The following is a 20,528-nucleotide window of genomic DNA, read 5'->3' as shown; positions in this document are numbered from 1 at the left end:
CAAAAACTTTATCGCTGACCGCACTTCACGCGGCGGGAGCTGGAATAGGAACGTTCATCTTCAACCAATGCAACGAAGCTACTGAGAGCACTCGGGAAGTTCCGCTAGCGCATGCGCCAAGCCAGGACATTACTCTATCACGTACACGCAGTCGCTTCGCGCAACATATGGTTTGCTAGCTGTGGGACGAGTGGGAAAGTTACTTAATGGACGCGTCTCGTATCTTTTCAAATTAGTTTTTTTACGGAAAAATCAAACCTTCTCGATTGTTATAATAAGATATTATGAGAATTCTTGTAATGATTACATTATCTATTTTCTTCTTGGTTATGAAACTGTATTTGTAGATACCATTTCATTTTTATTCACCTGCACAACACTACTTAAACTAAGTTTACAGTCACATGTAACAGTTAATGTTTTCCTCAGCATATGATTTATATGAATAATGCCACAATATACTGACAAAAAGTGATAACTCAATCTAATAATAAAATAAAATTCTCAAATATTTACTTTGAAAAGAAATAAAAGTATAATTCCACTCACTTCCTTTCGAGGAAATCAAGGTATTGTGTTAAGTTCAAATCACTATACAGCAAGTAAATCATTATGTCTGAACGAAGTTATAAAGGTGTTAGGACCGTTATAGGTCTTACATCATGTCAGAGTGTCATAGGTTCGTGCTCAAACTGCGTATGTGGTTGAATTTTATTGTTCATAATTCACAGAAAAAAAATGCGCTAGCATTCATCGTAAGAACAATAATTTACTTTCACGAGTCCCTCATCTTGAATGGCCTTGGATTACTCTTCTGTGTGTAATCTAATATTTGATTTTAGACGGAAGACTGTCTTCGTACGAGATGTCTTTTGTTGAGATTTTTATTGTCATTTTATCCTTTATCTACGGAAAAATGCGGAAGTGTAAAAAGAAATCTCTAAGGCAGGCATTCTCAACCTGGTGCTCGCTAGCACCATAGTACTCCTTTAATGACATTTGATGCTCTCGTCATGCGAGTAAAAATGTGCTCGCGAGCACGAACGCTCCTGAGGTCTTTATAATCTGACTATTCAGAAGACATAGGCTACTTTAATGAGTCAAATTCTAATCTGACATTTCAGAAGACAAATATAATCTGAATCTAAAATCTAGTCCAGTTTTTCAGAGATTGAACATAATCTGAAACGAGATGCTAAACCGACTTTATAGAAAACTGTTATACGACTTTAAATATAGACCCATTGACTCGAAAATTAAATTAAATTTTTCAGGAGATGAATTTAAACTGAATCGAAAGTCTAGTCCGATTTTCAGAATACAAAATATTTGAGTCTAAAAGCTAATCTAATCAGGGAGAAATATAATCTGAATCGAAAGTCTAATCCGACTTAACTAAATAAAACTATAATTTCAATATAAAGTCTGATTGAACATAGATATGGTTTATGAAGTTTGGCTTGTGTCTACAGACAATCAAACTAAGTCAAAAAACAATCAACATAAGTCAAAGTAACACATTCTTAAGCATACCATGAAAATAACTTATTTTATAATATGGATGAATAGTAAAATGTTTTTTAATACAATCTTAAAATGTCTCATATCCAATTTTTAACATCGTTAGAGAACATGTTATAAAACTTTATAATTTGTTTCATAAATGAAGAATTGGTTTTCTCGAGTCTAATCAATGGTAATTGAATATCATTACAATATCTGGTAGCGTGCCCATGATAATCTTTACGTAAAGGAAGCTGAGATTCATTTCTTTTAACAGATAACAAAAATGCATAACTATACAAAGATGGAAGTGTCATAATTTGAAATCTAATAAACAATGGTTTGCAATGTGCTACATCATTACTGCCAGATAAAATTCTAACAGCCTTCTTTTGTAATAGAAAAATGTCATTAATACGTAAAAATTTCCCCAGAGTCTAATACCATAATTCAAAATGACAATGGAATAAGGCATAATATATTTTAAGTAGCATGTCTTGTGCAATTACAGGTTTGATTCTTCGAAGCAGATACAGTGTCTGAGATAATTTATTGGATAATTCATCAATATGTTTATTCCAATTTAACTTACTATCAAAAGTAAGACCAAGAAGCTTAGAATATTTAACTTCAATATTACACATTTTAAATAATACCTTTTGCGTCTTATCTTTGTTAACGTACAAACCATTGTTATCAAACCAATTTTCAGAAGCTTGTATTGTTTCATTAACTTTCAATTGCATTTCATTTATATTCTCGCCAGTTATTATGAAAGTGGTATCATCTGTAAACATAACACATTCAGCAGTAGGTGCCATAATTATAATTACAAATAATAATGGGCCTATAACTGAACCCTGTGGGACACCAGCTGTCATCTTTTTAAAATCAGACCACTTTCCTTTACAATAAACAGCCTGTAATCTACCAGAACGATAAGAGTTTATAAGCTTAAATGCAGTACCACCAACACCGTATCTTTGTAGCTTACGAATAATTATCTCAGGTTCAAACAACCAAAAGCCTCAGATAAATCTATCATACTTACAGTTATTTATTTATTTATTTATTTATTTATTTATTTATTTATTCATTTATTCATTCATTCATTCACTCACTCACTTATTTATTCATTCATTCATTCATTCATTCATTCATTCATTCATTCATTCATTCATTCACTCATTCACTCATTCACTCACTCACTCACTCACTCACTCACTCACTCACTCACTCACTCACTCATTTATTTATTTATTTATTTACTGATTTACTTATTTACTTATTTATTTATTTATTTATTTACTTATTTGCTGATTTACTGATTTACTTATTTATTTATTTATTTATTTATTTACTGATTTACTGATTTACTTATTTATTTATTTATTTATTTATTTATTTATTTATTTATTTATTTATTTATTTATTTATTTATTTACTTATTTACTTATTTGCTGATTTACTGATTTACTTATTTATTTATTTATTTATTTATTTATTTATTTATTTATTTATTTATTTATTTATTTATTTATTTATTTATTTATTTAACAGGGCAAAGCCCCAATTACAATAGACAGTACAGATATTTGTTGAAAAAAACATAGAATTGCATATAACATGAAAAAAGAGATGAAACAGATACAAATGCAGGATACAAGTGTAAATACAAATTAAAATGGAAAATTAGAAAAGGAAAAAAAAAAAGAACAGACAAATAGATACTACCTAAATAAAAGACACAGATATAGATATAGGCTAAATGAAAACTACAAAATAAAATAAATGAAAAATAGTTAAGTATAGATATCATAGCCAAAAATGTAAAATGTAGCTGTAATTGGCAAATTACAGAGTAGCAAATAACAATATTATATAAAATCAACTACCTTCAGTATATTAATAAGAAAATGTTATATTCCATGTGAGAAATGCAGAAATCTAGATCCCATGTTTTACGTATTTCATTGAAATTTGAACACATTTTTAACACTGGTGAATTTTTATGTGCTGAAGTGTTTGGTTTTTTATAATATAACAATTGACGATTTCTTAAATGTGATGTTCTAGCGTTAATCTCGATTTGTGATAATATTTCGCTGTTATATTCTTGTTTTCCTCCCATATTATTGTTGGAGATATGTCAGATTATGATCTGAATCGGATGTCGAATAAAATTTTCCAGAATATAAATGTACGTATCTCAATATCAACTTTTGATTAGAGTTCCCAGTACACAATATAATTTCTCACTCTTTGCTAATGCTGCCATCCAGATACCCATTTCTAGATTTGCAAGTGAATTTTAATTCATATTCCCGTAATCGGATTTGAGCCTCCGAGTGTAGTTTGGACTTTAACGTCCCTGTCCCTGTCTGCAGATTAAGAGGATTGAGTTTCTGTAGGCTGCTCAGCAAAACAGTGAACATTTATCGACCTGCAAAAGGGAGTGGATTAGTATCCTCCTTTTAGTGTTTGTCCCGCCGTCTTACGTGACGACCTTTCACTATGGTGACCTTACTACTGATTGTTAATATCTAATATTGAGGGCCGAACTGGATTGAAGGGCACAATTCTTGGTGGTACATAAAGATAATATGATTTTACTTCACTTGAATTTTGTTATTAATTTGTTTTCCTTTGTGTGAATGAACACTGTGGGGCTTATGTGCATACACAGCACATTATGAGAATCTTTCACTTGCTTGAGTGTTTATCCTGGAAGCATCCATTATTACACAACCTTTGTTTTTCTGTGATGCAAGAAAGTCGGCTACAAGAGGGCCTTGTCTTACTCAAGTACTTCTTTTCATCTATTGGTAATGGTGGTGCTTTTCTTTTGTCCTCAGATGACTGAAGAGCTGCGAGAATTTCAAACAATCGAGTTTGCGAACTGGTGAGTGCATTATTCTTACATCAGTTCTTATTTTGAGTTGATCTGTATTGTTCTCATAATTAACTGTATGTGCTTTTTATTATTTTTCCAACTTAAGTAATTTATTTTAATGAAAATATTACTGTTTTTGAATAGATTTCTCTTAATTAAAACGATTCCTGCCTATAACTTACTGCAAGCAAAAATCTAGAACAGCTATTTCGAAACCGTGAAATGACGTGGAAACGCGTTAACCCTCTAGAACAACCATGCACACAAAGCCGCCTTACCTCACTCCACCGACTCTCTCCTCCGCCTGGAGCTTGTCTAGACACGCTTCATTCAGTGGCGGGTATGGCTTCGATCTCGGGACGTCAGTTTCAGGAAGAGCGGCAGAAAGAATTTTTTGTTAGTTACAAAAAGAAGAAAGTCTGTTGCTTAATATGTAGGTTTAAAATTGCTCATATAAAACGCTTCAATATTAAAACGCCACTTTGATCGGAAGCATAAAGATGACTTCGGTGATCTTACAAGTATTTATTTACAGTTTTAAAAGCTATTTTCGTAATATTTGTGAAAAGATATAAAACAAGATATGTTTATGGTATTTTCAGGATTTAGATACTTATTATTTTATTAAGTATCTGGAACTGAACTTATTTAAAACTTTGAGTGCATATTAGGCCTACTTGATGCGTTCTCTTTCCAGGAAAGATTTTCAGAAGTAACTGTTATGGACATGGAGACGTGTCTGTTCAATAATCCATTTGTATTTGATGTTACCCAAGCATCAGAGCCACTATAGAGATGCAAAAGAGCACTCCACTAAAGTGTTTAGGAAAAAATGGATTAGATCTCTTTAAATACCTACCAGAGGAGCAATTCCCTAATCTGCGCACATTTGCAATGCGTATGGTATCTATGTTTGGCTCAACTTACTGTTGTGAGCTGTTTTTATTTTCAAAATGAATATGACCAAAAGTATCTCCAGGTCTAGGATCACAGACATGCATTTAGTTTCAGTATTACGGTTGAGTTGTTCTATTTTAGAGCCAAATATATCCTTTTCAGTTAATAACAAGAAATTTCGAGGGCAATCAACAACAAAAAAAAAAAAAATGAAAACCAGCAGTATAGGCCTACAGTAGTATTTCGTTTCATTCATATCTCATATATTTTGTTTAATATGTTTTAAAGTTAAATGACAGTGGAGCTTAGTTTTGCTTTCTTTAGTATTTATAAAAAGAAACAATTGATTTTGTTGATAATTATATTGTGTTTAAATCTTTCAAGTTAAATGACAATGGAGCTTTGCTTTTTTCTTTATTGTTTTTAAAAAAGAAATACTTTATTATGTCGATCACAAGGCAGTTCAAGAATTTTTCGTGCACATGATAAAGGAATAGTTATACAATTGAAAAATATATAATTTGCCTAATGACAGTAGGTGGCCGTCATAATTATTGTATGATACGTGTACTTCCTATAAACAAAATACTGTAAAGATTTTAAAACGAGAAATAAGAGCGGAGAAATTACTGACGCGCAAGGTGTGTCGAGTCCGCCACTGCACTTGACTTAGCAAAACAACTGCCTTACCCCTCGCCTGCCAATCAAACGAATGTGGGGTGAGTAGGAACGTTCCCTCCCTACTTTGCTTATAGTCCCCATAGCTGCTCTAGAAGTAGAGATTTCATTAGAACATTTGAGTAAGGATAATGCTGTTACCGGAAGATCGCATGTTAGTACAATGTAAAATTAAAAGTAAATCAGACTTATACTTACAATATGTAATAAGCAGGAACATTTTAGCAACCAATGTACGCACAACTTGACTATAGAGTTCCTTGAATATGGTAGACAGACTGTGAATGTAAACAACGACGTCATTGTGCTGCGTTATATTCTACTGTTAATAGTACAATCTAGTGACGGTGGAAAATGATGTAGGATATATACCTCACAAGTTTTCATGTCCCTCGACGACGTTGAAGGCGTTAGAGTTACAATGAACAACCATATACATACTTGCAACTAGTTCGAAAAAACTGTTCACTATGAATTGAAAATGCACTGTGATGGCCTGAGTTCGTTTGGTAGACAGAGACGGAAGAATACTGTACCTCTGATCACGAACCGGATTCTACACTAACGCACAGGTAAACAAAACTCAACGCGCCACCTCACTTCGTCTGTACTCCGTTGCACTGTAACTTCATTTCATTCTTGAGTTGTCTCGGATCCTAAGCCTGGTAATAAGGCAGTACACAGTTAGGTTAATGTTCCATTTCTAGGGAAGTTTTAAACTTCTTTATACTGTACAATACTGACCAAAAACAGGCGATTTTGAATTCTTGATATTTAACTTATTACTAATGTGCGTCTTAGAAAGTGCTACTTACAGTTTTATTATTATAAAGTATTTAACTTGTTATTTGTTTTTATTTTGAAGAGTTCTCAAGTTATGAAATCATATTCCTAAGGTGACCTCAATTTAACTGAACACGTTCTTCGAATCTGATCGTATAATCGATGCAATGATACGTGAAGTATTAAGTTGCAATTTCAACATTTTCCCCTATTACTTGATCATGCGCTTAAATTGTGTGGTTTTATGGCTCTTTGGTTAACTTCACTATTGGCAACACTTTCAAGCATGTTACAGATATGCCTATAACGATAGTAATTTGAGATATTAGTCAGGCGAGGTAAGCTACTGTAAATTAAATTAATTAATTAAAACACATGCCATATTGTGTGTACATTCTATATTGTGATCATAAACAACTCTATTCATCAACTTTCAACTCTTAAAATAAACATTAAAAATCATGGAGCAAGAAAAAAAAACTGAAGCATTGACTACCAATGTATAATAAAATTATCTCTTCTCTTTAATAGTAACATAATATATTACGGAAATGTAAATACTATTTCTTTATAGAGCGAACTTTTAAGGAACTTTTGTTTAGTAACATTAGTGCTTTATGTTCACGATTGGTAGCATTGATGTGTCGGCCATTTTTAATCTTTGGTACCTCATTAATTTCAGGGGGTTGTTCTTTGAGATATTTCAAACGAAAAAGTTTAATACAGTTTTGCCCATTTTTGCTTTCTTTTCGAGATAAAAATTATTTTGTATGAAACATTTCATAGCGTGTTTTGGGAAAACTATTGATTTATTTCCCAATATACTCAGTTAATTTAAGAGAATAGTGTATTATGATAATAAATTATTGAAATAATTTTAGTTTTAGCCTTTAGATGTGCAGAAATTTGATCTGAACAAATGTAACTTTTCTTTCTGAAAATAAATTTTAGAATTTGTCGCCCCCCCCCCACAACTCCCACAAAACAGTTTATGAGCAGCTATTATATAGATCATGTTTAGTTTAAATTAGTTTTAATTGAAATGTTACATTGCAGAAAACAAATGACTGGAATCAAAATCCATATATTTCACTTGTGAATTATAAAGGTTTCCTTCGCATTTTCTTCACAGAGAAAACATTTATGATGTCATCAAAGTCGATATGACATCAGACTCGCTGCAAAGAAACATATTCAAACTTATTCACTGTTGAAACAAAATTGATTTGTGAAAGATGGTTTATTTTTAAGCGTCGGTTTTGTTGGTGGTATAATAATTACGAGTATTTCTTAATTCCATAGGAATATAAAGTAAATTGAAAAATAAACTCCATCTCTTTGCGAAATAAACTTTTCATATCGAATTATATAGTGTACATGCTAGAAAGTGATTAAATAGTATTGGTGACGATATATTATACTGGAAATGTGCTGAGAGTTGTGGTTACCATTCATAGTGATAAATAATTTGATTTTCAACAATGCATTCTTGTTTATACAAGCAGTTAAATTTAAGCAGTTTCAGATATAATAACGTAATACTGGCATTATACTCCGTATAACTATGCAGTTGCACACTTTCCTTTTACTTTCGCCACGACCGCGACAATGCGATAACAAAAAATATCCGACTTCCACAAGGTGTTCAAGAACAAACTTCAGAAATATTTACCAACAAGTGCTTTAAAAACAAATTTCACTGTAAAATAAAAATAAGAAGGGAGAGAAAAAAGGAAGAGAAAGAGAAAATGCCGTCCCCCTGGAAATAGCTGCCCTAGGCAAGTGCCTAAGTTGCCGAGACCTAAATCCGGCACTGACCGTACAGAAGAACTGAGATATATTCCGTTACCACATGGGAATACAGGATAACCGCTGATGAATGGAGAGGTCCTCAAATATTTTGAAAGAAGGAAAAAAACCTTAATCATGATTGTGACCAATGGTTATACAGGGACATCATTTTATTTTTACTAACATTTTAAATATTAACTTGCCTATACCTCTGGATCAACGCCGTTTGCTATCCCCTTCCACGACTGGAGTTCGATGATACTGGCGTAATACTATACAAACAAATCACTTTACTAGGTATAGGAGGGAAGAAAAGTAGTTCATCCATTTACGTAAACTAGGAAATATTGCGCTTTTCAGTCTGATCATTTTCATTAGGTTTTTGTTTAATCAAAATACAGTACGGTATTAACAATGAGTGTTTTTTGCTCACGAACTGAACTGTCCATGTGGACGTATTCATTATGTAGTGTATATTATACTGTCTACAGCACATTAGCGTACAATATAGAGAATGATGTTAAAATGAAAAATAATCATAATATGGATATTTAAACACTTTTTTAAATGGTAGCGGTTCATTTCGATACAGGCTTCAGTTCTAATGTGCATATTATCGCAGTATAGACTATTGTACCTAATCCCAATTACCAGTTTCGAGCTTAGTACTAGTAACTCGTGTTGAAATTATTCTGTACCTACTCTATAAAAGAGTACCTTACGTACTGTAAATTCAGTATTCACTTCTGTCCGACCCGCACAGATAAAATCTCTCAGACATACTATCTACTGTCCGTCCAAGTGGTTATGTCGTAGGGTCGTAGAAAGGGAGGAAATCACGTGACGGTTAATTACTTAACGAGGCCCTATTATTTAAGTTATTTTAAACAGCTGTATAATATTACGTAGACATCCAATTCCTAACAGAAATTAATGTTCTCAGAAAAGAGCTAAGACAGCCCAGCCACTAGCTGGCGAATAAAAGCTGGTGGAGGAAACCGGGATACGACGTAGGCAAATGGATGACAGTACCTGTGCGAAAATGATTCAATGTTGAAAGCTCTTTCGTCACTGGAAAACGCGAACATATTTTTGGAACGTACTGTTTACTATGAGCGTAAGGCTATTATGACTGTATATGCGGTCTTGGATCTGTGTGGAGGACGGTTGAACTTCATTAGTAGAAGGGGCGGGAGTGAAGTACATTCAAAAACTCAGGTGCAATAAAAATTGAAGTAAAAATAAAATGATGTCCCTGTACTTTTTTTCTTTTTTTTTTTTACTAAAATAGCTTTAGCACATTTTTGAAAGCAACTATTAGAATAAAATAATGTAATATAGCTTTAATTCATATCTGATTCATACCACTGTTGAATGGCTCCTATAGATCGGTCTCTCTAGTTCTGTGCTCTCGAACTACGTAGTGCCTGGTCGTGAACGAGAGAAGCGAACCGCTACGTTGCAGGGCATGTGGCTGAAATTCGTGTGATCCAGGAAATTAAGCATATATAATAATTGACATGTTTATTATTGAAATCGTTACACAAATTTCGGGCACATGACCAAAAGTTGTTTTTATTATCCGTAAATATTGATAAACTTTGATTAATTTTACATGCACGACGGTTTCACACAAAGTAAGCGAGCGACTGATGTGAGGAAGATGATTGGCAGTTATAAACACGCCCACGTGTGATTGGTTATTATACTTCGCTAGAGATGATGTACGACCAAAACGCATTGTGAATTTATAATTCATTTGGGTGCAGTGATGGACACGCTTCAAAATATTACGATATAATTTGTTACAATATGTGTAATTTAGCTGTAAAATTTGTACTTAGAACTCGGTGAATACGCATAAAATTATACTGTAGTACTAGCGAAAGCGTAAGAAAAGTAATGAAGTATGAACTATCACTGTGTGATTATAATAAAATTAATATAGGCCTAATACGTTAAACATAACTGCGATAACGTTTACTTATTTTATGCTGTTGCATTTTCGAGAAATTGAATAATTTCTTGGAGTCGGGGGACTTTCATATGCCTAGAGTATGAAACCATGGAGTTCTATCTCCAAGACCCCGAAGTTCCTTGAACACATCTTTACCTAAAAATCTTTACCGATACGTACACTGTAGACCTAATAGAAATGGAAACAAAGAGATTATGAAGTAACGGTTACTTACTTACTTACTTACTTACAAATGGCTTTTAAGGAACCCGAAGGTTCATTGCCGCCTTCACATAAGCCCGCCATCGGTCCCTATCCTGTGCAAGATTAATCCAGTCTCTATCATCATATCCCACCTCCCTCAAATCCATTTTAATATTATCCTCCCATCTACGTCTCGGCCTCCCTAAAGGTCTTTTTCCCTCCGGTCTCCCAACTAACACTCTATATGCATTTCTTGATTCGCCCATACGTGCAACATGCCCTGCCCATATCAAACGTCTGGATTTAATGTTCCTAATTATGTCAGGTGAAGAATACAATGCGTGCAGTTCTGCGTTGTGTAACATTCTCCATTCTCCTGTAACTTTATCCCGCTTAGCCCCAAATATTTTCCTAAGCACCTTATTCTCAAACACCCTTAACCTATGTTACTCTCTCAGAGTGTGAGTCCAAGTTTCACAACCATACAGAACAACCGGTAATATAACTGTTTTATAAATTCTAACTTTCAGATTTTTTGACAGCAGACTAGATGATAAAAGCTTCTCAACCGAATAATAACACGCATTTCCCATATTTATTCTGCGTTTAATTTCCTCCCGAGTGTCATTTATATTTGTTACTGTTGCTCCAAGATATTTGAATTTTTCCACCCCTTCGAAGGATAAATCTCCAATTTTTACATTTCCATTCCGTACAATATTCTGGTCACGAGACATAATCAAATACTTTGTCTTTTCGGGATTTACTTCCAAACCGATCGCTTTACTTGCTTCAAGTAAAATTTCCGTGTTTTCCCTAAACGTTTGTGTATTTTCTCCTAACATATTCACGTCATCCACATAGACAAGAAGCTGATGTAACCCGTTCAATTCCAAACCCTGTCTGTTATCCTGAACTTTCCTAATGGCATATTCTAAAGTGAAGTTAAAAAGTAAAGGTGATAGTGCATCTCCCTGCTTTAGCCCGCAGTGAATTGGAAAAGCATCAGATAGAAACTGACCTATACGGACTCTGCTGTATGTTTCACTGAGACACATTTTAATTAATTGAACTAGTTTCTTGGGAATACCAAATTCAATAAGAATATTATATAATACTTTCCTCTTAACCGAGTCATATGCCTTTTTGAAATCTATGAATAACTGATGTACTGTATCCTTATACTCCCATTTTTTCTCCATTATCTGTCGAATACAAAAAATCTGATCAATAGTCGATCTATTCCGCCTAAAACCGCACTGATGATCCCCAATAATTTCATCTACGTACGGAGCTAATCTTCTCAAAAGAATATTGGACAAAATTTTGTACGACGTCAACAAAAGTGATATTCCTCGAAAGTTACTACAGTTGGTTTTGTCCCCCTTCTTAAAAATAGGTACAATTATGGACTCCTTCCATTGTTCTAGTACAATATCCTTTTCCGAAATAGCAAGTACAAGTTTATAAATTTCGCTATATAATGCGCTTCCACCCTCTTGTATTAATTCTGCTGGAATTTGATCGATACCTGGAGACTTGTATGATGTAACGGTAGATTACAAAACTGAATGACGTAATGATTAACAATAATTATAATAATTATATTTATCCATGACTGGTATCTAAATTGGTATATTTTATTTCACCGTTCTTAGCAACCTGAACAATGACTTTATTCACAGCAGAGAATTGAAAAGTTTTAAAATTAAGCAGTGAATTATTTATTTTAATCATTCTCTCCTTGACAACCAACACATTAGCAACAATATAATCCATACATTCATTCATTTATAACTTTATTCACAAACAACATAAACATATTACAAAGAAAAGGTCTACAATTTAAAATTAAATTTAGATAACCATTAATGCAGTGGTTTCCAACCTTTTTTGAATGGCGAAACACTTTACTGAACGCCCACGATATCGCGACGCACTTATTTGTTTTTATTAAAAATAATGATATAATAATAACAAGTGCTTTTCTTCTGGAGAGAAACGTGGTGGAACTCTGTGTAGAATATTTTATAGCGGACTGGGAGATGACTACTGTTCACTGCGCGGGAAATTTGTCGTTTTTAACCTCCTTTTCGTCCAGCTAAGACTTTCGAGGTCTAAGCGGAATTCAAAGAAAAATAATATTAAAACATAGTTATTCACACATATTTCGGTTCCATTATGAAAAATGTAACAAAAAGGTGCCGGAATACCAGAGCGTTCCGTCAGAAAAGAGCACTAATAACAATTTATACTTAGTGTCGGACATCCAGTGTTGTAAATACAGACGTGGACAAATTATTAGCAAAATTGAAGATTTTTATTATATATTTTTACAAAATATGATTCTTCAATTTAGACATTTTTGTGTATTTCCAAATTATTAGCAAAATTGAAGATTTGTGTTGTATATTTTTCAAAATTTAACTCCTCAATTTGGACTACATTTGATATTTTTGGATATTTACAAATTATTAGCAAAACTGAAGGTTTTTATTGTATATTTTTACAAAATTCGATTCTTCAATTTGGACTACAGTTGACATTTTGGATATTTCCAAATTATTAGCAAAACTGAAGATTTTTGTTTTATATTTTTACAAAATTTGACTCTTCAATGCAGTTGACATTTTTGATAATTTACAAATTGTTAGCAAAATTGAAGATTTTTATTATATATTTTTACAAAACTTGACTCTCCAATTTAAACTACAGTTGACGTTTTTGCATATTTCTGCCTACTGTAATGATGGAAATATGCAAAATTGTCAATTGTAGTCTAAATTGAAAAGTCAAATTTTGTAAACAGAATTATCATAAAAATCGTCAATTTTGTTAATAATTTGTCCACGTCTGTAGGTCGATGTTAACACGCAATAAAAAAAAAACAAACAAACAAAGAAATAAGCAGCAACTTCAGTGGCATTAAAAAAAAAAAAACAAAGATATGTGTCAAAAATCTCAACCTGTCTGTTCTGGATGTCCGATAAAATATTTTTATTATCGTTTTTGGAAACTCACCTATTTAAATTAATGTGGTCTGCGCTTGGTGGGTTGCACAGAGTTTCTCTATATGTGGCCTTATGATTGACAGGCCAACATGTAAATCATCTTCAAGATGCAGCAATCTGTTATTTTGTTTAGAGTTCACTTTTTTTCATGGTAGAACATGCTAATTGATTGACATTAAGTATGACGTTGAAAACGGCAGTTATAAATATTTGTATTTTTAGTTTATATGGCACCATCGACTGATTTGACGAAATATTTTCGCATGTAAGACATTCGGGATTTTGTTTATATTCATCTTCACGCCACTTAAAACCATATTGCAAGTATTCACCACAATAATATTTACGAAACGCAGTACACTTTTGCGAACCCTGAAAGGAACTTTCGCTCACATTATTTGAATTAGCACTGCTTTTATCTTACCCAGACTTAATTCAGATTGAGTTCTTAAATTAAAAATTTGTCCATAAAATCTAAATAAAGCGCTTTTGATCAAATAATCGCACTGTCATCCGCTCACACATATATCTGAAACTGACCAATATGTTCTAACAATTCTAAACTCTGTTTATTACTAAGTGGAAAGAGTAAACGAATTAGTAAGCATTGTTGGAGTTCACTTTCATTCGAATTATCGCCACGCAGAAAAATTAAACTGAGCATTGTTGTAGGTGTTCACGTTTCATTGATAAAGTCTGTCTCAAAATAAAATTACATATCGAAGACTTCGTTATAAATAAAAAAATGCGTTGTAAAGAGACTTCCTGGATGGCATAAAATTTATGTTTGAGTTCCAAAAATTTCACGACACACTCCATGGGGTTGCGCGAGACACCGGTTGGGAACCCCTGCATTAATGGATAAAATATTTTATAGCACTTGAGAGTAAACAGATTTTATGCGCCTGTGGAAATTATCACCCTCGGTTTCTTTGTTTCCCTGCTTCTTCTTTGTTTTCTTATATTTTTCCTTCATAAATATTTTTACTTTTTATCTTATTTTCTTCTTTTTTCTTCTCCTTTACTTTGTCTTCTTGTTTTTTTTTTTTTTTTTTTTTCATTTTTTTCATTGTTATAGCTCCCAGACGAGCACTGATTTCACGCACGCTATTCACCTTTGCTTATAATGCAAAGGCTAGTTTTGTATCCACTTTTCCAACATGAGTATTGTTTGAATATGTAATGCAAATTGACTCTGCATTTGTCACTTTGGACAGTAACTCTTTCACTTAGACCTTCCTCAATCTTGTATTTAACATTTAATTCTGTAGTCTTCAGCTTACTGTGTAACGGTCTTGGTTAATATTGCATTTAGTTCCGATTTGCATTTAATCACATCTCATGCATGGCATAATGGTCCCCAGGAAATCAGTCTGTTAAACTTCCTGCGATGTAATACGACATTTACAACGAAACAGGCGTTGTCCGATCAAAAAACGTTTAAGGTGACTTCATTGTTTTCTTCGATTCACACTTTTGTTTTACGACTTCAACACCGACAAGCAATTAATTATGTCCATTGACTTTCCCTCTCTGCCAGAGAGATGCAGTAACGAATAACCTTTAAGTCCCCACATGTAATGCAGTACGTTAGCTGAGGTTGTACCTAAAAAAGTAGGGAGCGGGCAACGTATTCGTCTGTTTGAAATTCGTGACCGAGAGATAAAAAGCTTAATGATTTTAACATGAGGGACTGCAGTTCCAGCTGACACAGATCCTCGGATGCTGTGCAGGATCATTAGTGGCGGGGAGGGGATGTTTATTATCCTTCCTACAATGCAGCATGTGCGATGCACGAGTAACAGCGCTCAATTGCAGATGGCCCAATATTACGTAATACTGTGGGCGTCGAGGGAAAGTTAACCGACGGAGAAATAATGAAACTACAATTAGGTCTAAAATAATTCCAAAGAAAGTGATGCCTAGAAAATTTCATCAAACAATTTTAATGGGATTTAAATGTCTGCTTCGTCATTGTTTCTCCATTCTAATAAGCAAACATTCTCATGGGAGCAAATGAAAAAGCAATTGTTTTTCTTCCACCGTGTTAATGATGTCAAAACAAGTGCTTATACAAATTTTGGCCACTCGAGCGCAATTACGAGGGCCGTCCACAAAGAAAGTTTCTCTCGGGCCGTTTACAGAAAGAAAACACAATTTCGTTGAAAGATTTATTGGAGTAGATATTAGTGAATAAGTATGCCAAGTTTCATCACTCTAGCTTTAAACAGTGAGAAATAAAATGAATACTTGTGATTGCAAACGTAGAAAATTTATTTATTGAGATAATTAAATTTAAAGTTTTGGTTACACATAACTCATGCATTAACACAACTTCTACCAAATTACATAAAAGTATATTTACATAATTAAGATATTGAGATAAAATTTTCACGAAAATACTTCTCATGAAAAGATATATTTTTAGCGCGAAAATAAAATAGTACATTATGCAACGAGCCTATAATGGTAGTAATTAAGACGCGAGTATGTTTATGAAACCAGCGCAAGCGAGTTTCATAATTTTCATACGAGCGTCTTAATAACCATTATAGGCAAGTTTCATACGACTTTTTGTGCTCGACCATATTTCTAACTTTAAATTATTCATAAGTATTCATGTTATTCTTATCTGACTGGGGAGCGGAACTGACCTTGTGCAATATCTCGTAAATTGTGAGATGTGCACAGACGCGAAAGTATTGATTTTTTCCGAGAAACAAATGTCATTGACCTTGATATAATCTAGAGAGTAAAATAAACATTAATCTTGATATAACCTTGAAATTGATTTAGACATTGAAAAACGAGATGACAAATTTAATTTATTTGAATATTATTTACAATTAACGCTAATTATTATAGTAACAGAACATAACCTTCTGCGACAGTATTAAATTTCCAGCCTCCGTGACGTTTCGCTATTTGTCTTTCGATTGCATATCCGAGAATAATCGATACTTGCGCTTTCATATTGCTACAATGGTGTTTTCTGATTGGTGGAAAACCTTAACTTTAATGAATAGGTGTACTTTAATGAGGTCCATTAAAGGGCTGCTACGGGGTGTATAATTACTATGCCTACATTTCGGCATGGTCGAGCATAAAAATAATAAAATTTGTCAAAATTCGACATTTTTCAATAGCGCATCGCCTTAACGAAGGACATTCATCCATGACCGAGGCGGAATTCGAACCTACAAACCTTAAGACCCCGTCGTCTAAGGAGAGCGCACCTTGTTCCCGGCCCAATGTAGAAAGTTTAACTATTACATTATTAAAGTCATTTTAGTAAGTTTTTGGACTAACTGTAACTTTGATTTAACATTGAGCCCTGTTCTATCATCGTCGCGGATAATAGGCAGTTGACTGTTGAATTGTGTCTAGGGTTTGTTTTGCTTTAGTTTGTTACACTTCATATTTAACTTGATTTATAAATCTCTCATCATACCGTTGGCTTTAAAAGTTACGAAGATGATGACCCGGTCAGTATGACATTTTATACCGCTTGGCTTAGAAATTAAATTCCCACACTTTATATAATTTAAAGAGGTTCCGTTATAAAAATAACAATAGCGTGAGTATATCATCAATTTTAAACCTGCGTGAGTCGCTTATCCCAATATTAGCAGTCTGACGTGTCAATCATCCACCCACATATTACACCTTTCTCCGTTATACCAGAGCAGACATTCTGAAAGTGTAAACGTGAGCATAACGCATGACTACAGCATGGTTATAATTATGATTATTATTTTATAGCATTCTCTACTGCAAGTCTTCGGAAAAAAAAAAATTATAGCGCTCAAAAAAGCAGCTATTGGTTGTACAAAGGACTCAGCTCAATATGCTATTCTCCTTAAGATAATAATTAAGATATCATTACGGTTTGGTACACTTTACGAATTTCATTATTGTGTAATTCCTTGTAGACATGTATAGTAGAGGAGGCAAGACCTGTTCTGTGATCGTATCATGTGATGTGGCTATGTCATCTATGGGTATGGAGGGGAATTTTAGTCTGAGATGAACTTCCATGTCGGTAGATTATTACGATATCAACAATCATGAAACAAACTCTCCTGATAGCTCATTCTTTCCTCTCACGCGCAGCTCACATGCCAGGTCTCGCCTCCTCATCTATAGCTCTTGACCTCTGAAACCTATAGCGGCTTCAGTTTAGAGACCATACTGTTCTCCAACCAGGAGATCAACCGTGAAAGGAATGTGCTTACTATTGCGCCACCTATTGGAGCGAAGTAGATAAATAATATTACCGTTATAACGTCAGTTTAAAAACCATGCGCTCTCCTGCATATGTTATTTCCTGTATGGAGAGATTAAAAGACCAGGAGATTAACAGTGATCTAATTTTGTAACTAAGGTAGTATCAATATGTGTGTATTAATGTTATTGTTTGTGCTGTGAGAGCTACCCAATACAGATACGAGTACCCACGTGTGTGACCTTATGACATCTTATGACATTAACATTCATTCACAGCATTACCCCGCTTCGTCTCAGTCCCCAAAGACTTTCTCGTGGTTGGAGTACAGTATCTCCTACGCTTGTGCACTTTCTTTTCCCTTCTGGTCTGGTCTGTTAATTTATTGAAACAAAATAACTTATTTGCAATCTGCTTCGATTTTTCATTATTAAAATACTTTTCTCACTTTTCGTTCACGTTAGGACATTTCCGTATACGTAGACTTGCAAATTTACATGAAACGGCTGTTCGTAAAAAAAAAAAAAATAGATGAGGAAGAAAAAGAGAAAGGAAGAAAGACAGAATTAAGGAAAATATATGATATATGAAAACATTCCACTTCGTTTATAAACTGTAAGTTATTGAGTAAGTGGATATATAGGCCTATAATTATTTTTTTAATGTACATAAAATAAGTACACACTCAACACACATATAATTATATATATACAGAGTATCAACGGTATTCATTTATTCATTCATTCATTCATTCATTCATTCATGGTTTTCTGCCCAAGGACAGGTCTTTCACTACAAATCCAGCATTCTCCAACGTTGCCTATTTTCCGCTTTCCTTTAGCCTCCGCATAATATGATCCATATACCTTAATATTGTCTATAATCTGATACCTTCTTCTGCCCCGAACTTTTCTCCCGTTCACCATTCCTCCCAGTGCATCCTTCAGTAGGCAGTTTCATCTTAGCCAGTAATCCAGCAAATTTATTCTTTCTTCACATCTTCATTTTATATTTCTTATTTTGTCTGTCCATTTCGTACTCTCCATTCTTCTCCATATCCACATATCAAATTCTTCTAGACGTTTCACTTCGTCGTAATGTCATGTTTCTGCTCACACTACACACAAAGCATTTCACTGATCTCTTCCTTAGTTGTTTTTCCAAAGGTCCGCAGAAGATGCTTCTTCTAGTAAAAGCTTCCTTTGCCATTGCTACTCTTCTTTTGACTTCATGGCAGCAGCTCATGTTACTACTTACAGTACACCCCAAGTATTTGAAGCTATCCCCTTATTGTACTACCTCATTTCGAATTCGCATATTTACCTTCTTTATTTTTCTTCCGGTAACCATGGTCTTCGTCTTTTTTGCATTTATCTTTATCTCATGCTGCTCATAGATGTCACTTAGCTCCAGTAGCATATCCCTTAGCATCGTTTCCTATTTTGCTAACAACGCCATATCAGCAATTCATATGCACTTTATTTTTAGTGCTTCTACTATCACTCCTCCCATGTTCCGAAAACAGCTCTTCACTAAATTCTCCAAGTACTGCAGATGTTGATCAGGGTAAGTGATAAAGACAAAGATACCGAAAATTTTTACTGGTGATAGGAGTAGTGTTCCTGAAGATAAAGTCTAATAAAATTTTTCAAAATTCTCAAGTTTAAACTTAAAAAAAATACTTGTTTTCAGAACGTTTACAAAATTTAAAATTCTTCAGAAATATACCGTACGTAATATTACTTAATATCAATCACTTATTTTTAACTCATATCAAAGCAGGTGTGACATTGTAATAAAATTATTTTAAGAGGGAATTTAGCACAGTTGATAATAACAGCTGGAAATTGAAGCCAAACAACAAAATAATAACTTTAATAATTGAATTAGCTCTTAACTAATTGATATAATTAATAAGTTATTAACTCTGAAATAAATGTAATATTAAATAATTAAGAGATTACTAATTAATTACGACGACACCAGGCAACAATAGGCCTATTACCAGATTGTTTGTTTTTCTAAACATGAATTCAGTTGTCTTTTGTCATATTCTAATTTAATGTTAGCTTACATTTCTTGAAAATATTAGACTCATAAATTATTGCCAAGTGAGGGAAAACTACTGAGATTCGAAGAAACTTAATTAAGATTTTTGTTGTTCAGAATTACATGCACCATCTATCAAAATATCGGTATCTATACAATTCACATCCTGTACACATAATTTTTACAATTATTATCATCGACATTTAAAAGTGAATAATAGAGGGAACCCAAGAGGTGGAACTTAAACTGAGACGATTCGATCTGACACCGGGATGGGAATCCGGTGTGGCTTAGTGGATAAAGCATCAGCACGTACAGCTGAAAACTCGGGTTCAAATCCCTATGCCGGAGAGAATTTTTCTCCGTTCCACTACTCTTTCATCGTACGATGATGCAGAATATCTGCATGGAAACATCATATTATGTACTTCGGTACATTAAAAACAATATATGAATAATATTTACTTTTTTAGAAATACTCAGAGGAGAACATGTTTGTGACATGATGCCTTATCGGATAGGGATGTTACGTTAATA

The 20,528-nt window shown here is 33.5% G+C and overlaps 1 long non-coding RNA gene across 1 annotated transcript in view; it reads left to right on the top strand.

Annotated features, from left to right (window-relative positions):
* The window catches only part of LOC138697690 (uncharacterized), a 420,021-nt gene that overhangs the window by 319,578 nt on the left and 79,915 nt on the right, over nucleotides 1-20,528 (top strand). The window contains exon 4 of the long non-coding RNA XR_011331598.1: nucleotides 4,359-4,405. This is a non-coding gene — a long non-coding RNA (uncharacterized lncRNA). The remainder of the gene's footprint in view (nucleotides 1-4,358; nucleotides 4,406-20,528) is intronic.

Source organism: Periplaneta americana, chromosome 4, assembly GCF_040183065.1.
Source record: "Periplaneta americana isolate PAMFEO1 chromosome 4, P.americana_PAMFEO1_priV1, whole genome shotgun sequence".
Taxonomy (NCBI): Eukaryota; Metazoa; Arthropoda; class Insecta; order Blattodea; family Blattidae; genus Periplaneta; species Periplaneta americana.
The sequence above is the reverse complement of the archived record's forward strand: the minus strand, read 5'-3'. Positions and strand labels throughout refer to the sequence as shown.